We start from the raw sequence: 14,285 nt of genomic DNA, 5'->3' as shown, positions 1-14,285 counted from the left end.
TCGTAGGTATGATATCGTGTGATAGCTGGCGTAGCGAAAATTATCGCTACACCAGCTTCACATGCACTCACCTGCCCTGCGACTGTCGCTCTGGCCGGCGACCCGCCTCCTTCCTAAGGGGGCGGGTTGTGCGGCGTCATAGCGACGTCACACAGCAGGCAGCCAATAGCAGCGGAGGGGCGGAGATGAGCAGGATGTAAACATCCTGCCCACCTCCTTCCTTCCGCATGTCCTACGGAAGCCACGGTGACGCCGGTAGGAGATGTTCCTCGCTCCTGCGGCTTCACACACAGCGATGTGTGCTGCCGCAGGAGCGAGGAACAACATCGGACCGTTGCGTCAGCGTAATTATGGATTATGCCGATGCTGCACCGATGATACGATTACGACGATTTTGCGCTCGTTAATCGTATCATCTAGGCTTTACACACTACGATGTCGCATGCGATGCCGGATGTGCGTCACTTTCAATTTGACCCTACCGACATCGCAGGTGCGATGTCGTAGTGTGCAAAGCCCGCCTTACTCCTGCTTCCCAGAGGGATTACTAGGTATTAGGTGACTGTTCAGAGGTTGCTGAGAAGGCAGTATAAATCACCATTACGGGTGGGGCACCACAAGGGTGTCGGCCTTAGGCCTTGTATTTATATTGTTCTGTTTTCTGGATGCCTTTCTGTTTTTTTAAAGTAAAGCAATAATTTATCAATCTAAATAACTAGGGTCGCTTTCCTGGTGCATGATTTTGCTGTATACTGGGGATCCCACCCTGTACACGACTTACATGTACAGCATGCCTTGCTGTGTGAATATCTCTTAAATCTTATACTGCATTGCATCACGTAGCTTTTTGTAGCGGCCAAAAACAGCAGCGCACTGGCTGTGTAATCTATTGGCTACATCTACCAAAAACCAGAGTGTATACAGCGTTCTTTGTTGTGTGAATATCTCTGAAACCTCATACTGCGTTGTATCACGCAGCTTTGCGTGGTGGTAAAAAACAGCAGCGTACGGGCAGTGTAATCTATTAGCCCAATCAACCATAAAACAGTGTGTACAGCATGCCTTGCTACGTGAATATCTCTGAAACCTCATACTGCGTTGCATCACGCAACTTTGTGTAGCGGTAAAGAATAGCAGCATATAGGTAATGTATTAGCCCAATCTACCAAAAAAACAGCGTGTGTAGAGTGTGAATATCTCTGACTCCTCATACTGCGTTCAATCAGGCAGCTTTGCAGAGTGGTCAAAAACAGCAGTGTACAGCCAGTGTGTCTTTTAGCCCAATCTACCAAAAAAAAACAGAGTTTGTACAACGTGCCTGAATTTGGTGGTGCAGTGCTACCTGAAAAATTACCCATATATGTAAGATCTTTTGCTGAAAGAGCGGGCAGTATGTGTGCATTTTCAGTGTTCTCACCCTAAGGCCGGGGCCACACGGGGGACCAATGTGATCCTCGCATGACACTCGGCTCACGCTGGCAGCACAGTGGGAGCCGAGTGTCATGCGAGTGTCACTGCTACTGAGGTTGGATCATGCGATCGGACCTCAGCTGCGGGGGGTGGGTCGGCACTGAGGAGGGAAGGGCCGGCGCTGTGGAGGGGTGGACTGGCGCTGCGCAGGAGAGGGAGGGATTTATCTCTCTCTCTCCTCCATAACCGGCTATTGCCAATCTCGCTCTGCACTCGAGGTACACCGGTGTACTGCGAGTGCAGGGAGATTTTTCTCTCGCCCCATAGACTTGAATCGGTGCGAGAGAAACCAAGAACACATTACAGTCGCAGCATGCTGTGATTGTTTTCTCGGTCCGATTAGGCTGAGAAAATAATCGCTCATGGGTGCTGGCACATAGGCTAATATTGGTCCTAGTGGAATGCGATGTTTTATCACATTCCACTCACTCCGATTTTCATGCCGTGTGTCTTAGACCTAAAGGCGGCGTTACACGCTACGATTTACCTGACGATATGTCATCGGGGTCACAGATTCCGTGACGCACATCCGGCATCGTTAGCGACGTCGTTGCGTGTGACATCTACGAGCGACTCCGAACGATCGCAAATAGGTTGAAAATCGTTGATCGTTGACACGTCGTTCACTTTCAAACTATTGTTCATCGTTTGGAATGCAGCAGACATATTGGTACGTTTGACACCCTGCAAACGACAAACAACATCCACATGGCCGCCTTGGTCAAACAATATATCGCTGAACGATTTTGCGTCACTTGTGCGATCGTTACGTGTGACCGCAAATAAACGACCTATGAGCGATCTCGGCAAATCATAACTACGATTTGGGCGTGTCACATCGCTAATGAGATTGTCAGATAAATCGTAGTGTGTAAAGTGGCCTTAAGGCTGCAGATACATTAGTGTATGGCATCTGATGCGAGAGCAACGGATGCGATATGCTAATGAGCCTGAGCCGAGTGTCATGCAACTGTGACCAGATCTTACGCTAGGAAGAGAGGGAGGGGTTAATCCCCCATCTCCTCTATTGTCAGCCTGTGCCTATATCGCACTGCACTGGGATAACATCCGAGTGCAGTGTGATGTTTCTCTCGCTCCCATTCACTTGATTGGGTGCGAGTGATACGGCTCTCGCAGAAAATTGCAGCGTGCTGCGATTTTTCCGTTTAGGGCTGAGAAAAAAATCTGATCTGAGCTGCAGCACTGTCTAACATGGGGCCGAGTGCAATGCGAGATTTTCTCGCATTGCACTTGTCCGATTTATACGCTTGCGAGAGCATACCCTTATACTGCTCTTCTGTCTGAGCTGCAAAGTCACTTTGGCCTTCCCACTCACTGTCTCATATGCGACGTGGAACGCCACCTTGCAAATGGTCTTTTTAAACAATAATTTTTCAAAATAAATGCTTCGCATTCCCAGGATAGACACTGAGCAGTATGGGTAAGCCAATTCAAGCCTTAATAACTCGGACTTGCAGTGGCAAGTCTAGCTAACGTTCCTCCAGCACAATTCCAAATCCAACTATGAGCTTTTCAACTGCCCCAGCTATACTGTTTTCAACAGGAGTTGAAAATTTGCTCTGTAGGGGGGACTTGGAAAACATGCTCTCTAGGGGCCTTTTCTAAAAAATGTTGTTCCGTGAGGGTACCCATCCAATCTTGGCTGTGATGGTGAAATGTGAAAACAGGGTCAGCAGGGTGTAATGTAATGTGGGCTGCACTAACACCAACAAGGATTGATTCACATTTCTCTCTCCATTTTTCCTACTACTTCAACTCTGCTTTATCCACCTCCTCCTCATCCATCCGGTCAACGTAACACCTGCATGACCAACCTCAGCTCAGAACAGCCAGGGGAAAACAACAGCAGGCTGTTCTGAGACTCAGCTGTTTGGGATTGAAATTCCCCACCAAGCTGGAGCTGTAGATGGATTTTGTATGGGCCTTTTTAAAATTGTTGATCTATGGGGCAACTTGCCTATCTTGACTATGTGAGTGAACCAGGAATACAGACTACATATGGGAAATTTGTTAAACTTGTTGCTCTGTGGGGGGAGTCTTGCAATCATGACTGTGTGGGTGAATTAGGAATACAGGCTCTGTTAGGGCCCTTTTATACGTTTTGGTCTGTGAAGAATCTCTGAAATCTATATCTATGGGATCACTGTTAAAATGTTTAGTTTCTTCATTTACTTGCTATGTAACTATAATTGCTATAGTAACAGAAGCCCTTTAAGTCATTTACTTATCCACATCTGTTTACAGGGCAATTGGAATGCTGTTACCCCCATTTAGGTTCCTTTTGCAGCCCCCTAAACTTTACTATGACCATTTTACAGCCCCAAACTTGGGCTCCTCATTGACATGTATGGGGGTTCCTTGTTTGGGGTGAAGTTTGTGGTCAAGTTCGGCGGCCAAACCCAATATTATTTTTGGTCCATGCCACTTCAGCAAAACCAAATCTATGGCTTCGCACATCACTACTGCTGACTGATTGCCTTTAAGAGACTTGCACCAGTTAATGAATTACAATCATCTGACTCCGATAAAACCTCTCATCACAACTGATGTATACATTGCCAGTTTTAAAGAGTAGGGGCCTTAGTATCTGGACAGACTACAGATTTTACAGTGTTTCTACTGATTGCTTCAGTGACATAAACTAAAGGATTTACAATTTTTTACAATTTTATTTATATGACCCAAGTGAATATTATGTGTATAGCTGCACTAGAAGTGTAGCAGATTTGTTTTGCAGATTAATCTTAAAGGAAATAGTGGGGAGTTGTTGTTTTTTATTAACACCACATAAAATACATTGAAAGTGTAAAAAAGACTCGAAATACTTTTCAGTTTAGTGTTGCAGCAGAAGAGAAGCAGTATTTAATTTAAAGTTAGACTGAAAGCTTGGTACATTTCTATATCTCATAGAAATGTCTCTCCTAAGAAGTCATAGAAATAATAAAGTACACATTTCTTATGCGGGCTTTACACGAGACGAGCTATCGTGCGATGCATCGTCGGGGTCACGGTTTTCGTGACGCACATCCGGCATCGTTCACGACGGCGTCTCGTGTGACACCTCCAAGCGACGCAGTATCGCTCACAAGTCGTGAGTCGTGTACTCGTCGCTCAGTTTTAAAAAACTGTTTAATTAAAATGGCGCCGGTTGTTCATCGTACCCGGGGCAGCACACATCGCTCCATGTGACACCCCGGGAACGATGAACACAGCTTACCTGCGTCCCGTGGCTCCCGGTGGCTATGAGGAAGGAAGAAGGTGGGCGGGATGTTTACGTCTTGCTCATCTCCGCCCCTCCGCTTTTATTGGCCGGCGGCTGTTTGACGTCGCTGTGACGCCGAACGTCCCTCCCCCTTCAGGAAGTGGATGTTTGCCGCCCACAGCGAGGTCGCTCAGCAGGTAAGTAGGTATGATGGGGTTTCATGACTTTGTGCGACACAGGCAGCGATTTGCCCGTGATGCACAAACGACGGGGGCGAGTACGATCGATCGTGAAATCACACGATTGGTCGACTCATGTAAAGTCTGCATTACTCCTGAAGAACAATATTTGGGCACGTTCATTTCTCCTTTTAAATTCCATTTAAACAAGTTCTGGAAAGGATACCCATCAGATAGGTAAACATTTACAGCTGGCCTAGCTCCTTCTGTGTAATCTGGAACCTTTATAGAAAATTACTCTGTAAAACAATCCTTTATGGGTTCATGGGATTCTTAAAGCCTTTATATCTAACTAGTTGTAGCACCTGGCATTGCCTGGGATAGTAACTGTCTCTCTGTTTCTCTCCCTCTCTGTCTGTCTCCCTCTCTGTCTGTCTCTCTCTCTGTGTCTGTTTGTCTCTCACTATCTCTTTGTCTGTCTCTCTGTTTGTCTCTTTCCCTGTCTGTCTCTTTCTGTCTCTCTCTCTCTTTCCCTGTCTGTCTCTCTATCTCTTTCCCTATCTGTCTCTCAATCTCTTTCCCTGTCTGTCTCTCTATCTCTTTCCCTGTCTGTCTGTCTCTTTTCCTGTCTGTCTGTCTCTCTATCTCTTTCCCTGTCTGTCTCTTTCCCTGTCTTTCCCTGTCTAGCTCTTTGTCTGTGTCTGTCTCTTTGCTGTGTCTATCAGTGTCTGTCTGTTTTTTTGTCTGTTTGTCTCTTTGTCTGTCTGTCTCTGCCTGTTCCTGTCTGTCTGTCTCTTTCCCTGTCTGTCTCTTTCCCTGTCTGTCTGTCTCCCTGTCTGTGTCTGTATCTTTCCCTGTCTGTCTCTTTCCCTGTCTCTTTGTCTGTGTCTGTCTCTGTCTGTCTGTCTTTCCCTGGCTGCCTTGTGACATGCCAACATTCCATTCAAGGACGTGGCTGCACATTCTTCTGAAGTTCTGGAGGCGTTGTGGCTCCCAGCTTCATTGACTTTAATGGAGGCAGGTTTTTTTGTCAAATAGCTGTAAAGCACGGGGTTAAAATTTCCCCTTAAAACATAGTCTATGACATTCCTTGAGTCACATGAGGTGTCTGTGCAAAATTTCGTGATTGTACATGCAACAGGGCGGATTCCTTTAGCGGGGACACACACACAAACACACACACACACACACTCAGCTTTATATATATTAGATTGTATAACTGTATAAGCAATGACCATAGTAAGAAACATTGTTGCACTTGTACCATGGTTGTGCTTTTTTTGTGGTTGATAAACTTTGAGCCACATCACACTCTACTGTGCATCACACACTACATTGTTTAGTTCAATTGTGGGAATGGCTAAACAGAGTCATTTTTTGCACTAAATGTATGATTGGGTGCACCAATTTTTAGGTACACAATAATGGTCAAGATCAAGAATAAGCCCACAGTTGGCAATGTTGTAAAGTGTCCAACCAGAGGAGAAGATCATTGATGCAACCTGTGCAGCCACATAAGACCCAATTTCCACCTCCACCTTTTGGATTGCAAATGGCCCATATATTGTTCTTGCACCGGAGCCTTTTTCTGCCTGTATCCACCAGAACGTCTAACAGTTAACAAACTGCTCCAAAACTCTATTTCTACAAAACAGTGTGTGCTACTGTTACATTTTCTGAGTGTCTAGACAAATGTATAGCTATAACTATAGACGGCATTGTCGACAAAATATAGAGGCTTATAAATAGGGATCATCGAATACCCTATTATTCGCTTCGCAGAATATCCGGCGAATACCTTGCTGCTATTCGAGTATTCGCGAATATTCGATCCCCAATGCAAGTCTATGGGAAACCGGAAAAATTTCACGTCGGACCTAACGGTGACCTGTAGTGACTGAGGAAAAGGCTGAAATGGATAGGAAAAGGCTGAAACAGTATAGGCACAACCTGTAGAAGGTGCCTGACTGCATTTCTGGTGTCTTTGCATAACGTGGTCAGAGCAGCACGCGGTGTTTACAAAGTCACCAGAACAGCTCTCAAACCAAAGTGAAAGAGGGGAAATTGCTAAGAAACAGTTTCTAGTGCCTAATCACTGTAATAAAATGTCAAATCAAGTCCCAGCCTCCAAAAAAAACCACTTTAGCATATGTTCACATGTTTCGTTTTTTACATTTTTCCTTCTTTTTCGATTAGAAAGGGCTGTAACTTTTACATTATATTGGTGCCTATCTCGCACCTTCTTTTTTGGGACATATTTGACTGCACTTTAAAAGGTCAGCTACAATGTGCCCATTGGGATGTTGACCTTGCCCTCCTCCTCCTCCACCAGCACCACCGGCTCCAGTGGCCCTCTACTCAAATGTAGGAAGGGCCACTGGCTGTCCTCAAATCTCAGACTTCTTAGAGCTCTCAAGTGGGCCCTGTAACATACATTGGGGAGGGATGGCAGTCATTTGTAGTTTTCTGCGTCCCCTATATCATTGGTGTGAAAGTTGGAATACGTACTCCATAACACTTTACAGTGCTATTGCCAATGTGGCCATTTGGGTGTTGGCCTTGCCCTCCTCCTCCTTCTCCTCCACCAACACCACCGGCTAAAGTGGCCCTCTATTCAAATTCTATTCAAATGATTCAGTAATGTATGTTTTATGGACAAATGAACGCCACGCTGGGACATCAAAGCTGATGTCGTTGATGATGATTGCATCTGACCAAAAGCAGGTTAGGAGCAGGAGGCATCATTGCCTGCTTCTTAGACCGCAGTTTGTGAAGCATGCAGCACCATGGAAGTGGCAGTTGTTTCAATCTGGAACTCAGACTTTATTCCACTAGCTAATGTGGCGTCCTGGACAAGCCAGGGGCCACAGGTAACAACACACACACACCCCCACCCCCAGCAGTTCACAGCAGACATCCCCAGTGAGACCTGATTCCTTCCCTCGGGTTCAGACAGACACACTAGGAGGGCGGAGTCAAGCAGATAGGCACACCCACCGAAGAGTCTGGCTGGCCTTAGGCAGGAAACTAGAGCAGACAAGTCCAGGCAGAGGAAGAGAGAGGAGGTCTGCAGAGAGGCAGACGCAGACTGGGGCCTAGGTTGGAGCCTAGGTCCCTCGTGTAGCAGTCAGGCAGACGATAGTGGCCATCTGCGAGAGCTAGGAAGACAGTCTGGTGGAACCGTAGGTAGCCGGGGCTGGGCGGTGGCCCACCGGTACTGAACCGGGGAGCCAGCTGGAAACCGGAGCGCAGGAGGAGCGTACGGAAGGTGCAGGAAAGGACTTACATTACCAACCTGGGGTCAGGGGAAAAACACTGCAGCCGTCTGTGGGACCCGTCCATCCAGCTGTTTGTTTCATCAGAGACTCCGTGTGTGTTACTGGCTGAGTGAGTACCACCATACCGTGCAGCACAGCGCTGCCCCCGCGACCCTTCACCTCACCAGGCCCCGTAACCTGCCTGCCATCCATCCCTACCCCATCACCGGGCCCCGGGACAACCAACCCCCTACCCACGGAGGGGAGAACCAACATCCAAGCTGCTCCCTGTCATCGCTCCCGGGATCCCCGTCCAGAGCAGCGGTGGTGTCACCAATCTCACCACAACCATGAGTGGCGTCACGGACAATATCAAATCCCCACAATCAATCCCCACCCTTTTCACTCACGGGCGAGGAGCGCCGCTCGAGTCCCCGGGATCCAGCCCACCGCTCGAGCCACCACTGAGCAGCAGCAGCCGTAGCAGCAGCGACTGGACCCGAGCAGTGGGAGAGCGCAGTGTCCCCTCCTCCGCCTGCGACAACTTGGCGTCACGAACAAGATCTTACCGCTCTGCCGTCTGGTAGAGGTGCGCTTTGTGACCGCCGGAGGTGTCCGGCTGAAAAATTTGAGAAGCCGCCATTTTGGGCGCGAAAAATTCCCGCTCGAGCGTCTCCTCGAGCAGTGGAGGTGCGAAAGCCAAAACCCGGCCCCTGTAGAGGAGGTGCCAGAGAGACACTAAGGGGGGGGGGCGGATGGCGTCCGGCCGCATGTGAACCGCGGCTGTGGAAGCAGGGGCGCCAGGACTCTACAAGTATTTGGTTCCTGGAACACCGCTGCGCGAGATGTCCCGTCCGTCCAGCACCGCTGATGATGACAGCCTGGCAGTCAGGCAGACGATAGTGGCCATCTGCGAGAGCCAGGAAGACAGTCTGGTGGAACCGTAGGTAGCCGGGGCTGGGCGGTGGCCCACCGGTACTGAACCGGGGAGCCAGCTGGAAACCGGAGCGCAGGAGGAGCGTACGGAAGGTGCAGGAAAGGACTTACATTACCAACCTGGGGTCAGGGGAAAAACACTGCAGCCGTCTGTGGGACCCGTCCATCCAGCTGTTTGTTTCATCAGAGACTCCGTGTGTGTTACTGGCTGAGTGAGTACCACCATACCGTGCAGCACAGCGCTGCCCCCGCGACCCTTCACCTCACCAGGCCCCGTAACCTGCCTGCCATCCATCCCTACCCCATCACCGGGCCCCGGGACAACCAACCCCCTACCCACGGAGGGGAGAACCAACATCCAAGCTGCTCCCTGTCATCGCTCCCGGGATCCCCGTCCAGAGCAGCGGTGGTGTCACCAATCTCACCACAACCATGAGTGGCGTCACGGACAATATCAAATCCCCACAATCAATCCCCACCCTTTTCACTCACGGGCGAGGAGCGCCGCTCGAGTCCCCGGGATCCAGCCCACCGCTCGAGCCACCACTGAGCAGCAGCAGCCGTAGCAGCAGCGACTGGACCCGAGCAGTGGGAGAGCGCAGTGTCCCCTCCTCCGCCTGCGACAACTTGGCGTCACGAACAGGATCTTACCGCTCTGCCGTCTGGTAGAGGTGCGCTTTGTGACCGCCGGAGGTGTCCGGCTGAAAAATTTGAGAAGCCGCCATTTTGGGCGCGAAAAATTCCCGCTCGAGCGTCTCCTCGAGCAGTGGAGGTGCGAAAGCCAAAACCCGGCCCCTGTAGAGGAGGTGCCAGAGAGACACTAAGGGGGGGGGCGGATGGCGTCCGGCCGCATGTGAACCGCGGCTGTGGAAGCAGGGGCGCCAGGACTCTGCAAGTATTTGGTTCCTGGAACACCGCTGCGCGAGATGTCCCGTCCGTCCAGCACCGCTGATGATGACAGCCTGGCAGCCCAGCCGGCCGCGACGGAGATGACGAAGGCTTCGGCAGTCCGCCCGGCCGCAACGGCAGCGAAGCACCCATCCTGTTAAGGAATCTGGGCCCATTCCTGGACTGGGGTCAAGGGGTGCTGCCCACTTCTTAGGGGCAGCATCAGGGCCAGGTTATTTGGGTGGGTGACTGAAGGACCCGTTCCGTTGCCATTATTAAAAGTGTTTTATTGCTGTTGCAACGGTTGAAGTGTTATGCCTCCCGTATGGGAAGATTTGAAATGTATACTGTTTGGTGTTTGTTTTTATATCTTTTCAGTTTAAAAGAGAAAAATAAAACCGGTGATGGACGGTCTGCATTTTCCTAAGGGGGAATGTGGCGCCCTGGACAAGCCAGGGGCCACAGGTAACAACACACACACACCCCCACCCCCAGCAGTTCACAGCAGACATCCCCAGTGAGACCTGATTCCTTCCCTCGGGTTCAGACAGACATACTAGGTTTGCGGAGTCAAGCAGATAGGCACACCCACCGAAGAGTCTGGCTGGCCTTAGGCAGGAAACTAGAGCAGACAAGTCCAGGCAGAGGAAGAGAGAGGAGGTCTGCAGAGAGGCAGACGCAGACTGGGGCCTAGGTTGGAGCCTAGGTCCCTCGTGTAGCAGTCAGGCAGACGGTAGTGGCCGTCTGCGAGAGTCGGGAAGACAGTCTGGTGGAACTGTAGGTAGCCGGGGCTGGCGGTGGCCCACCGGTACTGAACCGGGGAGCCAGCTGGAAACCGGAGAGCAGGAGGAGCGTTCGGAAGGTGCAGGAAAGGACTTACATTACCAACCTGGGGTCAGGGGAAAAACACCGCAGCCGTCTGTGGGACCCGTGCATCCAGCCGTTTGTTTCATCAGAGACTCCGTGTGTGTTACTGGCTGAGTGAGTACCACCGTGCCGTGCGGCACAGCACTGCCCCCGCGACCCTGCCCCTCGCCAGGCCCCGTAACCCGCCTGCCATCCATTCCTACCCCATCACTGGGCCCCGGGACAACCAACCCCCTACCCACGAAGGGGAGAACTAACATCCAGGCTGCTCCCTGTCATCGCTCCCGGGATCCCCCGTCCAGAGCAGCGGTGGTGTCACCAATCTCACCACAACCGTGGGTGGCGTCACGGACAATATCAAATCCCCACAATCCAATCCCCACCCTTTTCACTCACGGGCGAGGAGCGCCGCTCGAGTCCCCGGGATCCGGCCCACCGCTGGAGCCACCACCGAGCAGCAGCAGCCACAGCAGCAGCGGCTGGACCCGAGCAGTGGGAGAGCGCAGCGTCCCCTCCTCCGCCTGCGACACTAACACCGAGGATTTAAAAAAATTCAGTTTGCCCAGGGGGGAATGGTTCAAACACCATGTAGCACAGCATCACAAGGTTCTGTCAATAGCTTCCAACAGCTTTTTTTTAAAAAAATTGGAAAGATAAGTGTTACGGGGGCTGCCTTATAGTAGGTAGACACAGGCTATCAGGCAGTCAGGGTCCACTGTGCAGGAGTCCTGCTTCTGAAAATGGCAGAGGCTAGGGGGATCTCGTACCACAGAAGCAGTACTGTCACTGTTACTTCACAGTGGCACTAAGGCCAAATGCGGCGTACACTTGTGATGCCCTGGACCCCAGGGGTCACAGAATAAGATCACACACACACACACACCCTTCCCTGGTAGGGACCATCTGTCAAACAAAACTCTTGTTGCCTCCTCCAGGGTCTGATGTCCACACCTGGTGGGGCAGAGCCAGGCGGTTGGCCCCACCCACCAAGGAGTTCACAGGCCTGGAGGCGGGAAAAGGTTAGTGAGTTGAGTAGGAGTTGAGAGTTGGAGTTGAGAGGAGTGGAAGTGGAGACTGTGTGTGTCTGGGTCGGAGCCCAGGCACAGTCAGCAAGGTCGGCAGACGGTTGTGGCCGTCTGCAGGAGTTAGTGGATGTCTGCGGAACCGTAGGATCGGGGTCAGGCGGTGGCCCGACGTTACCGAACCGGGGAGCGGAGTGAAGCTAAGCACCAAGGCAGGGTACTCAGACCCCGACTAGGCTCGGAAGCCACCGTAACGGTCAAATTCTCTGATTGCGGTCTGGACCTCAGGGGTTCATTCCCACCCAAGTCCCGTCAGAAGGCAACAGTCCAAGCCGTCCGGATAAGAGCCACCGCCAACGGCCAGAGATCCAAGGGCCAGTGCCTGTGGGCAAAACGGGCTCTCCCGACACGTGCAAGCCGGGGAGCGGACCACCCGTGTGAATCCATAGGGGTCAAACACTTACACACAGGTGCAGGGAAAGACAGCCGCCATCAACCGATCCAGGGAGAGTGAAGACGCTGCAGCCGACTGCGGGCCCCGTCCATCCAGCCGTTTGGTTTACCAGAGACTCTGTTATTGACTACCTGAGTGAGTACACCAGTGCCATCCGGCACAGCGCTGCACCATATCGCTGCCCCGCCTCCGCGCGACCTCCCCGCATCGGCACCTGCACCTAGCCCCTACCCACCAACTTCCATCCATCCCCCCAACCGGGGCCCCGGGACCAACCGCCCCTACCCACGGAGGGGCCAACACCTCAGCTGCTCCCTGCCATCGCTCCCGGGAACCCCCGTCACCAGCAGCGGTGGTGCCCACCATCACCACAACCCCGTGGGTGGCGTCACAACCGACATCCCACCACCAAACCTTCCCCTTTCACTCATGGGCGGGGAGGCGCTGCTCGAGTCCCCGGGTACGGCCCCGTGCTCGAGCCACCGAGGAGCAGAAGCACCGGACCCAAGCGCAAGAGATTCCCCAGGCAAGCGGCGTTCCCAAAGAAAAACCCCTCTCCGCCCGCGACACACTGTTTAATTCACAGCGACTACCGTATTAGCATAAACGCAAAGGAGGGATATGCTACACAACTTATGGCGACTACTAAAGTAACCAAAAGGGGAACTAGTAGAGTCTGTTAACAGCACAGAGCTCTACACTAAACGTACGGTTACTAACTCTAACCACACTCCCCTAACTAGTACCTCTGTTACTTCACAGACGTAAGAAGGGCAGTGAGCCCCATAGGGGTGAATGGACCCCATGACGATCGGGAGGGTGCAAGGTTAGGAAAGGGTTAATAGGTTTGCATGGGATGGGGGATGTGTGGGAGTACAGGATTGGTAGTAGGGAGCTGTAAGGGGATTGGGGGGGAGCAAGGAAGGGGTGGGGTGTTGGGAGAGGTATAAGAGAGGGGGGTGTGCTGTTTACCTCCCCTTTCGTCGATTGATCTTTGTGTCCCAGGACGTAGTGCTGCTGCTGCTTCCTGCCATGGCTGCCCTTGCTGAACTCCTGGAGATGGTGCGGGGGGCATCCGAGGTCGTGGGAGTGGATGCCCTGAGGCAGCAGCTGGCAGCGGTCTGTGGGGCTGGAGCGGCGCCGCCTGCTGTTCCAGCGCCCGGGCCGTGGCTACGTGCTCGGCGGGCGCGACCGCCGGAGCGCTACTCCCCCAGCTGGAGGGGGAGAATCAGATCAAGGAGCCCCTGCGGGGACCCTCCGGAGCAGCGGCGGAGCCCTCCAACTAACCTAGGGGAGCAGCCGGCCACCGGGAGGAATCCGCGACGGAGATCCCGTGGGTCGGGGGTGGGCGGAGCCTATGCGAGGCCCACTTCCGGTCCGCGGCCTGCGCAGCACCAGACCGGAGCATGGATGACGGCAGCCCCCAGTGATGTGCCGGCTGGGGGTGGCGCTCGGCGTGCCGGATTGCCGGAGGAGACTCCCTGCAGGCCGCAGGGGAGAGCAACAGGACGGGGGACGGGAGCGGATGCGAGCGGCGAGGTCAGGAGATCGGAGGAGGGGTACGGTGGCCCGCAGGCACAGAGGAGATCGGTAGTCACGGTCCCCCCCGGCGAGGAGCGTGCTGGGGGTGGGTCCCGGCGAGAAGCAAGCTCGGCACGGCCTTCCGGCAGTCGGCAGGGAGGGAGCCCACTGAGGACGACAGGAGAAGGGGCGGCGCAGCAGGATATCACGATTACAGCGGGAAGAGACGGCGGCAGGGCGCCACGGCGGGAGAAAAGGAAGAGGTCAAGCAGGAGTCGCCCGGACGAGCGGGGTGCGGTGACCGTGGGGGTCGACGGCCGCCAGGTGCGGGCTGTCCCCTCGCTGGTCCCCCCTGAGGATTTCGGCAGCGCATCAGACTCCAGCGAGGAAGAAGGAGCAGCGGCAGGTCGGACGGAGCGGCAGCTGGAAGATCGTGGCACGGCTGTTCCGGCGTCGACTCAACGGCAG

Source organism: Anomaloglossus baeobatrachus, chromosome 1 (assembly GCF_048569485.1).
Source record: "Anomaloglossus baeobatrachus isolate aAnoBae1 chromosome 1, aAnoBae1.hap1, whole genome shotgun sequence".
NCBI lineage: Eukaryota > Metazoa > Chordata > Amphibia > Anura > Aromobatidae > Anomaloglossus > Anomaloglossus baeobatrachus.
Note: the sequence above shows the minus strand (reverse complement) of the source record.